The following is a 12877-nucleotide window of genomic DNA, read 5'->3' as shown; positions in this document are numbered from 1 at the left end:
TAAGAACAACAGGTATTACTTTGTTTGGAGAGTTTCCCATTATGAATATGACATATCCTATATTTAAATGAGAGTAGAAACCATGCTAACAGACAGACTTCCCACATTCGATTTAGAATTTTGCTGACAGGAACAAAATAATTAAAAGGATTTCAGAACTTCAGAGTTTTTACGTATGTGTGAGAGACAACAAGTATGAGTGAGAGTTTTTAAGTATGAGTGTAGGACATAGAGATCTGGGGACACCATCATTCTAAATGGTTAAGTTTCATCAGAATAATAATAAATCTCAAATGGCATTCTTTGAAGGAGGTAACGATTTACTAGCATAGACCTTCTTAGGTAGAAAGCTTATCTCAGAGCTATTACTTAAGTTTGAGGACCCCAAATATCTTGCCATCTCTGTAATTCTCTAAGAGCTGAGCTATAAAACTTGTTTTATTTTAATATATTATCTCTTGCTTCTTCTATTTATTCTAATTCTTCCAAACAACATGACATCTCAGCCAGAATGTGCTCTAGAGAGTACCATATACTGGGATCCTAAAATCACATTTTATTATTAAATAAGCTAAAGATGACCTCTGTTTATTCACCCTGGATGTTAGGAGCAGCTGGTCCATTAAAAAAAACCTGTTGGTGCTAGACTCAAATTCTTTCATACCAAATTTTTTTAAAAATATCCCAAATAAGCAATTTTTAGACATTCAGAATTAACCTGCACTGTACACCTGTGAAATTGGGCCAACACCTGTTATCAGTTGATAAGAGCCTGTGCTTACAAGGCTCCAAGCTGCTGTGGAATCTCAGTGCTGTCTGGATCAGAGACTACCCATCAAGCATACTCTGTAATACTTGGACAAGAAAGACCCCTTTGTCCTCCATCTCCTTTTTTTCCCAGGGTTTGGAAATTTTCCTTTGCCCTGTGTTCTACTTTGCTGTCTGCCAGAATGCAATATACCAGGAATGGAATGGCTTTTAAATGAGGGAATTTAATGAGTTGCTAGTTTACAGTTACAAGGCCCAGAAAATGTCCCAATTAAAACAAGTCCATAGACATGTCCAATTTAAGGCATCCGGGGAATGATACCTTGGTTCAAGAAGGCCAACCATGTTCAACATTTCTCTCTCAGCTGGAAGGGCACATGGCCAACATGGCGGTGTCTGCTGGCTTTCACGTGGCTCTACCAAAAGGGACTCTCTCCCAAAATGTTTCCTCTTTTAGAGTATTCCAGTAAGCAACTCCACCTTCAGTGGGTGCAGACACACCTCCATGGAATCATCTAATCATAAATTACCACCCACAATTGGGTGGGTCACATCTTCATGGAAACAATCAAAATTCTCCCACCCAGCAATATTGAATGAGGATTAAAGGGCATGGCTTTCTGGGGTCTACCATAGGTACAAACCGGCACATTCCACCCTTTGGGCCCCCAAAAGACATGATCTTTCCAAATGCAAAATACATTCATACCATAATAACATCAGAAAGCCTTAAACCTTTCAGTAGCAATACAAATGAAGTTCCAAATTAAAGGGAGTACACACTCCTATCAAAGTTAGTTACAGGCTTGATCTGTTATAAGGCAAATTTCTCTGGCTCTGGACCTTTGAAAACTCATAACAAGTTATTTGCTGCCAACATACAAAGGAAGAACATTCATAGGATACATATACACATTTCCGTAGGGAGGAAGGAACACAGGGGTCACCAGACCCAAGCAGTTTTGAAAACCCTCAGGGCAAAGTCTGTTAGATTTCAAAGTCTGAGAGTCATTTATCCTCATGGCTTTAGAAAGTGGCAGTCCCACCCTTTCCAAGGTCCTACACAGAGGCCTGCCTCTCTCTGAATACAACCTTGGAGGACACTGGGGAGACCTCAGTCTCCTTTTTCTCGGCTCCTTCCTCTCCAAGAATTTGGGCTACACCCGGGCTCTCTGCCATCTCCAGGGCACACACTCAACCCCTCCAAGTGGTGGCAGCCAGGCTCTCCCCAAACCCCAAGGAATGTGCTTCACCTTCTCCAAGGCCTGAGGCGGCATGACTCTCCCACTGCAATGAGGTGGAAGGCCCACACTCTGCCTTTGGGGCAAACTCATCCTCTCCATGGGTTTGGGTGGGTCTGATCTCCTGGTCTGAGGCTTCTTGGCTTCAGACCTCAGCCTCCGTGGTTTTGCATCTGAAGTTATTTTTCCTCCGAAGTTATTTTTCCTCCAATGTGTCCCTTTTCTGAACCCCCCAGTCCAAACTGGCAGCAGCTCTGTTTATACAGGTCCCACAGCACTCTCGTTGGCTTTCTATGCAGTAGCCTTGGATCATGCCCATCAGATATAAGGAGTTTCCACATATCCTTCCTGGATAACTCCATGTCCGATCCTGGCTTTCTCTGAAATGGCTGACTTGTTCCACATTGGAGAGTGGGGTGCTGCTGCTGCAGTTTGCAAATACCAAACATGTTGGAATGGCTTTTTAAATGGATAAGGGGAAGAATCTGGAGGTGTTTTGAGGAGCTTGATAGAGAAGGCCTACAATGCTTTGAAGAGACTGTTGGTAGGAACATGGACTCTAAACATACCTCTGACCAGGCTCTAGACAGAAATGAGGTGTGTGCTATTACAGACTGGAAGGAAGGCAATCCTTGTTTTAAAATGGCAGATAATCTGGCAAAGTTGACTAGTGGCTTCAGCTGGAAGGCAAGTTTTAAAGGCCATGAACTTGGATATTTAGCAGAGGAGATTTCTGAGTTAAATGTATTTTCTCCTCGCAGCTTATAGTAAAATGCGATAGGAAAGAGATATGCTAAGAACTGAATTCTTAGATACAAAGAAACCAGAAATTGAAGTTCTGGAAAATTCTGGGCTTCCAGAAAGGGAGAACCCAGAGAATAGTGCTCCATGTGAGGATTTGGCCAAATGTAGAACCAGTACACCCTGTTTCCCCTCTGAGGGCTCCCTTACAATGTTGGCCTCAGTTTTCCTGCTGTGGGGGTTTGCCCCTTCCACTACAAACCTGTGAAAGCAACACCTCCATTAAATAGCCAGCTAGTGCTCAAATAATTTTCCTGGTCTACTCCAAAATCCTCAAATTTTGAATTAACTTCACATTTCTCATCACAAAACTGCATTAGGTGCTGAGAGTTTGACTCGGTTTTGAAATGTTTAAGATGAGGTTTATTCATGATTACATAATTTGACTTTTTCAAATAGTGAAATATAAGAGATTTGGGATTGCATTAGTTTGAATTAGAAGACCTGAAATTAGTACTGAACGGAGACTACTGTTCCCTCAGTATTGGTTCTCTCCGAGTTCCCTCTTGCTAAAACTAAGTAAAATATGGAAGACAATATTTTGGACTTTCATGGGTTTAGAATTAACTGGGTGGGTTTTCACATTGAGGCATAAATATCTCTTTTCAGTCCTTAATAAAAAGGGGATGTTTGTATTCTAATTAAATCATCCTTTCATCATTTGCAATCAGTTAATTGGGATATTTAATGGTTATATTTGATCTCATAATCTAATAACCTCTGCTTGATTGTATTGAACTGTGTATTGAAAGTCAGATAGGCGATATGATAGGGAGTGAATGTTCAGCCTAAAGTACAGTGTGACCTTGGAGTTACTTTAATTAGTTACAAGGTGGAGGGTAGCTGACAGTTAAGGGAGCAATAGTTCAACTAACTGAGGTGATACCTTTTGGAACACAAGCAGAGCTCATAGACATCTGCATTTAAAAGTCAATTGTAGAGGAATTTGTATATTTCAATGATTTTATAAAAGTGTGACAACAAAATTAGAGATTGTTTAGTAGTATAACCTATGCAGTAAAATCATAACAATAATATAAATAATGCATCATTTACGGAAGATACTGGTTATTTTTGAGAAAAAAGATGCGTGAGTAAAGGAATGTGTGTACATTCAAAGGTTTCGTTTCAATGCAAAATATCTTTTTCTTTCATTCTCTCTTGGATTGCAGAGTCTATGGACAGTCAACTTATGATAATGCAAGAAACTTATTTTTCTTACTTGGGCACTTAAATATCTTTAATTTCAAATTTGACAATTTTTACCTAGATTTTGGTTACTTCACGTATTTTTGTGTGCTTCTTGAAAAATCCATGCAATCTGTAGACAGCGTTTATAACTCAAATATTTTACTCGCATTTTTCTGTTCCTCTGTCTAGCTCTTTTTATCAGAAATAATTTTTTTGCTATATTGTTTCTGCTTTCATGTTCCTCTATTTCACTCATTCCTTTTTCTCACTGTTTTAATTTTTGTTCTTTTTCATCTGCAGTCTGAATATTAATTTGAAGTCTATCCTTCATAACAGATTCAATTTTCTGCAATGTTCATTTTATTCTTCTTGCTTTAAATAAAGTTTTAAAGTCTGCTATGTATCCTATTGCCATAAAGTTTTTTTTGATATCATCTGTCTTTTTTATCCCTGCTGCTTCAAGAAAAGTTCCCTTCAAATAAAACACTGCTTCTTTGTAATTTGTCTCTTGCTTTATAAAGGCCAAATTTTCCTCAGTTTTATTGTTATACATTTCTGTAGTTCCCCTGACATTTCTTTCCATTTTTGCTCATTACTTGGGCAGCTTTCTCCAAGAATGAAATTCATTCTTATAGAATACAAAAGGCTTTTGTTTTGCAGAGTGATGATTGAGTATCCATACTGAAATAAAAAGCATGTGTATGTATATACGCATGTGTGCATGTGTGCATGCGTATGTATTCAAAAAGAAGCATGGCAGACAGAACACCTAGACTTGAGGTACTGAATGAACTTTGTTAGAAAAGTAATTAGATTGCCTGGACTCTGCTCTCTCTTTTAAGATTTTCTTACTGTCCAACTCCAGGATTTACATCATCTACTTGGAGGTATGGAATGTACCATTTCTTTTGAGGTACCGCCTCTAAGAAATATTTTCATTCTAATCACTGTAGATATCTGATGCTTTAACTCTTTCTCTTGGAAATTTAGCCTCGATTCTATTTTTTTTTTTTTTTTTTTTTTTTTTGCCTAGGCAGGTACCAGGAATTAAACCAGGGTCTCCAGCATAACAGGTGAGAACTCTGCCTGCTGAGCCACCGTGGCCTGCATAGACTCAGTTTTCTTTAATTTATTTTTTGACTGAAAGTAAATTCCATGATAAGATAAAGAAAAAACAAGTATATGAATTAACTGTCCTCCTCTCCACAAACTGGAAGGAGTTAGTGAGAATTTTCAAAATCACACCCTAACCCCATCAATTAGGCTTTTGCAAAATAGGGATCCCTGCGACAGTGCCACTTTTCCATTGTGCTTTAGAATCTTTTATTTCTTTCTTGTTTGCTCCTGATATGTGTTATTTTTTTTCTCAGAAACTTTTTTTCCCTTTTTTGGGGGTTATTGTCAGAAGGTAGTTCTGTGAAGAAGTTTCATTTACTATTTGAACTCAGCAGTAGTTCTTCATTTAAATATCTTTTCAAACTCTAAGCTTAAGGGAGATATTTCCTATAATAACATCACACATTGTTTACTTGAGCAGCTCATTATGAAAATGGAGACAACCAATACAGGGAGTAGTGCCAGAAGTAGATGTCCTTCTCTCCATTGCTTCATTACTTCTTTGGGGCTGTGAGTTGGATTCGAGTTTGCATTAAGTCAGGCTTCGAATTATTATTTGTGCCCACCCATTACTTATATTTAAGGATATTTCTAGATACACTATGTCATGGACAAGCTATTTCCTCACCTACCCCAATACACACGTGTACACATGCATGCGCACAAACACACACACACACACCTTCACTTGATACAGACCACGGTCTGTATTTTCTGTAGCATCAATGCAAATTATGCCGCTGCTTTGCATCCTCAACATGTGCAGTAGCTCTCATAACCATCATTTGCCCTCTCCCATGTGTTCTGTCTCATCAAATTAAAGTTGTTCTTCAAGGTTCTTTTCCACGTAAACCCTGAAAGAATCCTTCAGGGACAGTTAGTGACAAATCAATCCTTAAACCAGCTTTTAAATTCTTGTCACGGGCGAACTATATTCAAGATAAAGCCTTGAAGTTTCTGAAAAATTTTTGACGCTCTCAGAGCTATTGGATGGTTTGCCCTATCTATCCATTCTTGACCATTTGTGTAATTATATGTATGTTATTTCTGTGAGAAGTCTGTACTCATTCTGTCATCTTCCCCAGGATTTTTTCTTTGCATTTTAGAAGTATAGTGCCTTCAGGAGATGCTCTAAATTATCCCTTTAACCTAAGATTGAAAAGAAAAATTTTCTTTTCCTTATAAAACTGATATTTTACTGATATTATTTAACAGCAAAAAATTTCACTTCAAACACTTTTATTTTCATTTTCAAACACATGCATCTTAAATCATTATGTTTACACTGATCATTTCTTTCTTATCCTACTATTAATTTTGTGTTCACCTACTGAGCAGTCACACTGTCATCTTAAATCTCTGTGTGTCATGAATTACACACAATGACCAGGTACTCCGTATTCACTAAAGTCTAAAAGCCAAAAAATGACAAAATCCTCCTGTGAAGGAGCTCATAACCTGTGCAAAGGGATAGACAAGTGATAGGATATGCCACATGTTCATAAGGTAAGAAATGTGAACACATTGATGAAGCAGAGAGCTAAAGGACTGGTTTTCTACTGACGATGTGAAGGCATATTTAGGAGTGCCCAGGGCAAGGCAACACACACTAGAAGGTGGAGTTAGATTTCAATATTCCAACCATGTCTAAGCAATTGGTTTCCAAATTTCCAAATCATTCACCACAATTTGAGAAAAATAAATGGGATTTTAGTTATTTGTAGAAATATTGATTTTTTTCCCTTACTGTTCTTAAAGCATTTCCTTGCAATTTGGGATTAACAGCTATTATTCTTGAAGGAAGCAATCTATGTTAATTATAATAAAATTACAATGCGTTATCTTGGATAACTGTATAGGAATTTAGGCTGTACATGCAAAACATTTGTAATGCTGATACAAGTAAGATATAGAGAAATATAAAGATTCCTGAGTATTAGTCTATTAAAGAAAAGTGCCATTCTGTTTTGTGTTTTGTCTCTGGTATTTCTAAACTTAAAAATTTGGTAATACCTAGTACATTTGTAAAGGAAGAGTGAAGCTCCTGAACTTAAAATAATAGCTCATGGTTACTGATTGCTTATAAAGTGGTAACAACTGTTCTAAGTAATTGACATTTTAAGGGGCTCTTTTATTATTTACAAAACCCTATGAATCAGGTACAATTGTTAACCTTATTTTACAAATTGAGATATTAGTACAGAAAGATAAAATAATATGTTTAAACTCATACAACTTGTACATGCCAAAGACACAGTTTGAACCAAAGTATGGACTCCAAAATCTATGTTCTTAATCAAACTATTATACAGACTCAGTAACATATTGAGGCAATTATGCTCAAACCTCTACTACAATTTCATACACCGGCATTTACAAAAGTAGCTCTGACTCCAAATACAAAATATAGAAACCATAATACATAGTTAAATAAACCTGTGATGCTTTGGTAAATATGGAGATGTTGCTGCAAACTGATTTAAGTTTCTAAATGTGTGTTTTCCCCAAGGATGGACCAGTTTAGAGCATTTTCTTCCAAGCTTGGTAAGGAGACCTCAAATTTTAAAGACAGCATTAACTTTATGGAACTTAACTGAAAGAAAGCTTTCTTTGAAGTGAATATTTTCACAAACAGAGAGATATTTTAGCCACCAATTTTCAATTGTAAAACAAGCAATTTCAGGGATGTCTGTTTGTTGTTTAGTCTTCAGATAGATAAGATATTACAGTCACAGCACTATAATATTGTGCCAAGACCACTGTTTCAAAATGCAATGTCAAATTAGCACAGTAGTCTGAGTGTAGCTTGTGAAAAATATATAGATATTTCATCTCCTGTATAGCCATATGACTATAATGTTTTCTAACAGTGTTCATTCTGAGATAATGTAATTTTTTTTCTTTAAGATTATACTTAGAGTGGAGAAAGCTAAAAATAGGTTTATATGTATAACTGTTCAATTAATAATATGGGTGTAGCCTGTTTTAAATAAAATCACAGTTTAGTTTCTTTAAAGAATGTCAGGTATTTGTTTAAAAAAATCAACATATGGGCAGACCTCTGTGGCTCAGCATATAATCTCTGCAGAGATTATTCCATTGTCAAATAAAATATTGGTATATATTCATTGAAACAACACAAAAAAATTTACAGTATTTCTGTTTTTGTACAGTTCGATTTGCAATGGTGGGGTCATAAAGTTTTTGACAGAGGTACTCTATGTTGAATATTGGTTGTATTTTTAGAAATCATGAGCAAAACTTCAAATATTTTTCATCTAAAAAAGAAAAATATAAAGGAAAAGTGAACTTCTATACTTCCTTTCTGTCTCAAATATCTAAAACCTGTACTCTATAAATTCTCCATGTTCCTCCTTACTTCCCTCCTCATGCTAAGGTATCTGGCTTCCATTTTCACTCTGTATTGAAGTATCATTTATTAAAATAACATATGAAATATGACCCAGCAACTGAAAAGTAAATGCATAAACAATGTCCTTCCTACACACAAATTGGCCAATTACAGGGTATTTTAACCACCCAAAAAATAAGTGTGACACAATCTCTATCTGTAAAACACTGCACCTGATAATTTCAGGTTTGCCATTTCTTACCAGATATATAAGGAAGGAACTCTAAAAAAAAATTGACCTCTATCGTACATTAATAAAGTCTCATCAAATTTCAAAAAGCACAATTCTAAATATCCAAAGGATCAGAGTTAAATAGTAGTTATTATTAAAACATGTTTGAAACTAAATGAGAATGAAAATATAATATACACGAACTTGTGAGACATAGTAAAAGTAGTACATAAAGAAATGTTTCTCCTTAAACATTTTTAATATAGCAGCCAAAACTGAAATTCGCAACACAAAAGGACAAATCACTATTTTGCATTAAATAGAAGAAGAGGTATTTGAATACTTTTCACAAAGCTCAGAAGAAGCGGGTAGTAATGCATTCTTATTTATTACTGAACCATGTTTATGATTATCATATATTTTGGGAAAATAAACCTAAACCAATATTATCTTCAACATTATTATAAAATATATTTATAAATTCTAATTTTTGTCAGATCAGTGCAATTCAGTACTATTAATCAGGCAAAGCAGAATATGAACTTTCTTAGTCTTAAGAGACAAACAAATGCTCTTGCAAAATAATAGGAATTTCATTGATAAAGATATAAGTTGCTCACATATTAAAGGTCTCAATCTAGCTGAATTGGTTTGTATTAACGATATTGTCAGTGAATACTTATGAAACATAATTAAGCTTAAACATACATGTGTTTATGTGATGATGGAAAGTAAAAGAGGGTGAGGAATAAAGAATGGAGGCAAGCAAACTCCTGGTGAAAATGAAGAATGAAATGTCTGGCTAGAGCTTTGGGAATGCACAGGCAACTCACCACTGCTATTGAAAATGAAATATGGTCAGACTCCTTCAAGGCAGCGCTTTTCATGAAATATCACTCTGGCATTAACTCTCTTAGATTTATAAGTACTGAAAAGGTCTTTGTTCCATTGTAGAGATAATAAGGTAGCCCATTACCAATATACATGAGAATTAAGATAGTTTAAAATAATTATTTTAAGAAAAGAAATTTTTAAATCAGTGGGGTATTTATTTACATTCATTAAATGTATACTACTTTAAAACATTCTGTAAATTTTGAGGCCTTTTTGCAACCATAAACAATGATATGCTAGCAATTATGGGTCACAAAAATATAGACTCAGGAGAAGCAAGGTACTGTTTTCCCTAGTCTGGACATTTTTATGTGATACACAACAAACTTCTTTCTGATGTTGGCCTTTCACACTTTTGATTTGTTTGCTTGCATGGCTTCTAACTCAGATAAAAGTTTATAGTAAAGAAGAGACCCAAAATAAACCTGTGACTCTTTAGGAAGAGTAAGTATTTAGAATTCAAAAATATTATTTATGGCAAAAGATAATTAAGACAAATCCAAACTGATCTTATTAATCCAAGATTTCCAGTATGAGATATGGATAAGCATTGTGTCTATGTTATAAAAACAAATTTAGAGCCTTATTAGGTAACAGTTACATATCAAATAGATATTTACGGACCCTCTCCAAAGATCATGTAGGTATTTATAAACAAGTTTAAAAACTACAGAACTCACAAAACCAATCTGTATAGTTCAGGTTAATGAACCTACTATACAGGGTTTTTCAAGGAATCCTTATATTTTGCATAATCATATACACACACACACACACACACACGTATATACAATTATACACATGAATATATCACATAGGCTATCACATGGCTATGTTATATTAATTATTCAAATGTTTGGAGACAAAGTGGTATTAATATATTGAAACTAAAAAATTATAGTTAAGAAAACTAAAATAATTTTCTCTCAAAAGTTCTGCCTAGTACATCAATTTCAATAGATATTTGTAAATTCTTCTTCCATATGGACTGTGGAAGCACAGAGAATATATTAAAGTTTTAGAATAAGTTCAATTTTTATGCCTATTTATATGAATTTCACATATTTTATATACTTAAAACGTTTGCATTAAAACATACATATTATAAATTAACACCATATCCTTGCATTCACTTTTAATCAAATATAAATACAGAAACTTCAAAGAAGAAATAAAGAATATTTAACTTTTAAAAGTTAATTATCTCATGTTTATAGAAAGTATTGTTTATTAAATATAATAACATATAAACAATGAGATTTTATTTTGATATACATCTTATTTAAAATCTTAAAATGTAGTGTGATTTTCTTTTGAAAGTATGGTTTTAACAAGCCCTGAAAGGGTTTCTAAACTCAATGGATAAAGTTTTTAAAAATACTATTCGATTTCCTTCTCTCTGTATAACAGACCAAAGGAGAGAGAGAAGAAAATAAAAAAGTCAATGTGGTTGTATGCTATTCTCCCATTTCTTTCCATCGTATAGACAGCTTACAAAAATTTTGCAGCAAAATGTTCTGTCTTCTGTGGGAAATATGTTCAAGTAATGGAACACTATAAAGCTGTAAAAATGATTGCTTAAAGCTACAAGAAGCAATTTTGATGCATCTCAGGACCCCAGAAAATAAAGTCTCTGGGAGAAAAAAAAAAAGTATTTCTGCTCATGCACATTTGTAAAATACTCAAAGAAGAATAATAACTTAGGAATTCAAACTGCAAAGGAAAAAAAAATAAGTAAAAAAATAACTAGTGGTTAACTGAGGATCATGCTCAGGTAGTAACTTCAAAGATAATAAAAACATTCTTTCTCATAAACTTGATGGTGCATAAATGACAAATTTTTATGATATTTTTCTGGTACTGCTTCTGCTCATAGTCCATTGGTCTGCCTTAGTCATATGACCCTGTTTGACTATAGCAGTACAGGGAATTGTAGTCTTCCTTATGCCCAAGAAGGAAAGGTTGCATGGATTTTGGTGTCTATATGTCTTCATAGTTTCCTTTATAAGAGTGAGAAATTTAACACTTAAATAAACTTGTATTTCCAAAATGAGGTAATTAACAAATTGAATAGGACACATCTATATGATGATATGTGATATATGATTTACACCTACCTTAAGTATGTATTTCACACTTCTGACAGATTTTAATGTTTATTCAATGCTTATTTTGTCTTCACAGTTCAAGTTGAAACTGCTAGGAAGACTTCAGCTGAAAGAATACATAGTATTATATCACTGGTTTATCTTATTTCTCCAATCAACAAAGTTCAGAGACTATTAATTATGTACAAGGCCTTTTTCTACTGCCTGGAAATATGCTGCTCAATGAGCTAGACAAAAATGTTTGTCTTTGGGAAATCATATTCCAGTGGAAGGAGATATTAAATAATAAATAACTAAATAAAATTTTGCATAGTTCATGTTACTATTTCATTGGATCATATATAAAATTTTAGATAGTGTATGAAGTTTAAATGCAAGAAGAAGTATTAGTATGGCTGTTGTAGGGAAAATTAGTTGTTCACCACCTTTTTGCAATGGACTGTTCCTTCTGTAGTATTTACTATTTTCACATTGCTCTTACTGCTTTCTTCAGTTACTTGTACAAATCAGCTGTCAAATACCACCCTATGCAAGTCACTTAGATTCCAAGTGATTTCTATCAAAAGCCATACGTATGTCATCCTGTCAGGAACGCTAGTGCCTTGTGCTTTTCAAATTCGCAACAGCTGCTTGATTGACACTTTTGAAATTCCATCAGCTTTTCTTTTCTTTGTTTGCTTTATACAGAACAGAAAAAGAAGATAGAGTTCCTGTCCATTAGCTTGGAAAATTCACAGCCCCTGTGAGAGAAAGTCTAATCTCATAAATCATATATTTCATAAATAGAAAAGTAAAGATGGCTGAATGGATACTACAGAGTCAGTTGCCAAAAGGATTTATAGTCTAGAAGTTCAACATCTTTGATTCTTAAATTTCCACATATAAAGCCCAAGTGAAAAACAAATAAAATACTAAAGCACATTAACTACCTTTCTTTAGTGTAAAGAGAAACTATGTTTTTGAAGAATAACTTTTTACATTAGGTGAAAAATAAATAATTGTCTGTTTTGAAATCTGTGAATAAAAATGGACTTTAAATCAAATACACAGGATAAATGTATTGGATTTGCACATTTTAATATTAAAGAAAGCACTAATTGACCCGAGGATTCTTATTGTGTCTTTTAAAATCATGCTGGAAAATAATACTAATTCCTTGACTTAAAAAATCTAA

General features: G+C 34.3%; 1 long non-coding RNA gene across 1 annotated transcript in view; it reads right to left on the bottom strand.

Moving 5' to 3' along the window:
• Window positions 1–11724: 11724 nt before the first annotated feature.
• LOC143663689 (uncharacterized) overlaps window positions 11725–12877 on the bottom strand; it is a 148173-nt gene continuing 147020 nt past the window's right edge. Inside the window, exon 3 of the long non-coding RNA XR_013166123.1 lies at window positions 11725–11809. This is a non-coding gene — a long non-coding RNA (uncharacterized LOC143663689). The remainder of the gene's footprint in view (window positions 11810–12877) is intronic.

This window comes from Tamandua tetradactyla, chromosome 19 (genome assembly GCF_023851605.1).
Source record: "Tamandua tetradactyla isolate mTamTet1 chromosome 19, mTamTet1.pri, whole genome shotgun sequence".
Classification (NCBI taxonomy): domain Eukaryota; kingdom Metazoa; phylum Chordata; class Mammalia; order Pilosa; family Myrmecophagidae; genus Tamandua; species Tamandua tetradactyla.
Note: the sequence above shows the minus strand (reverse complement) of the source record. Positions and strands in the feature narration are given on the sequence as shown.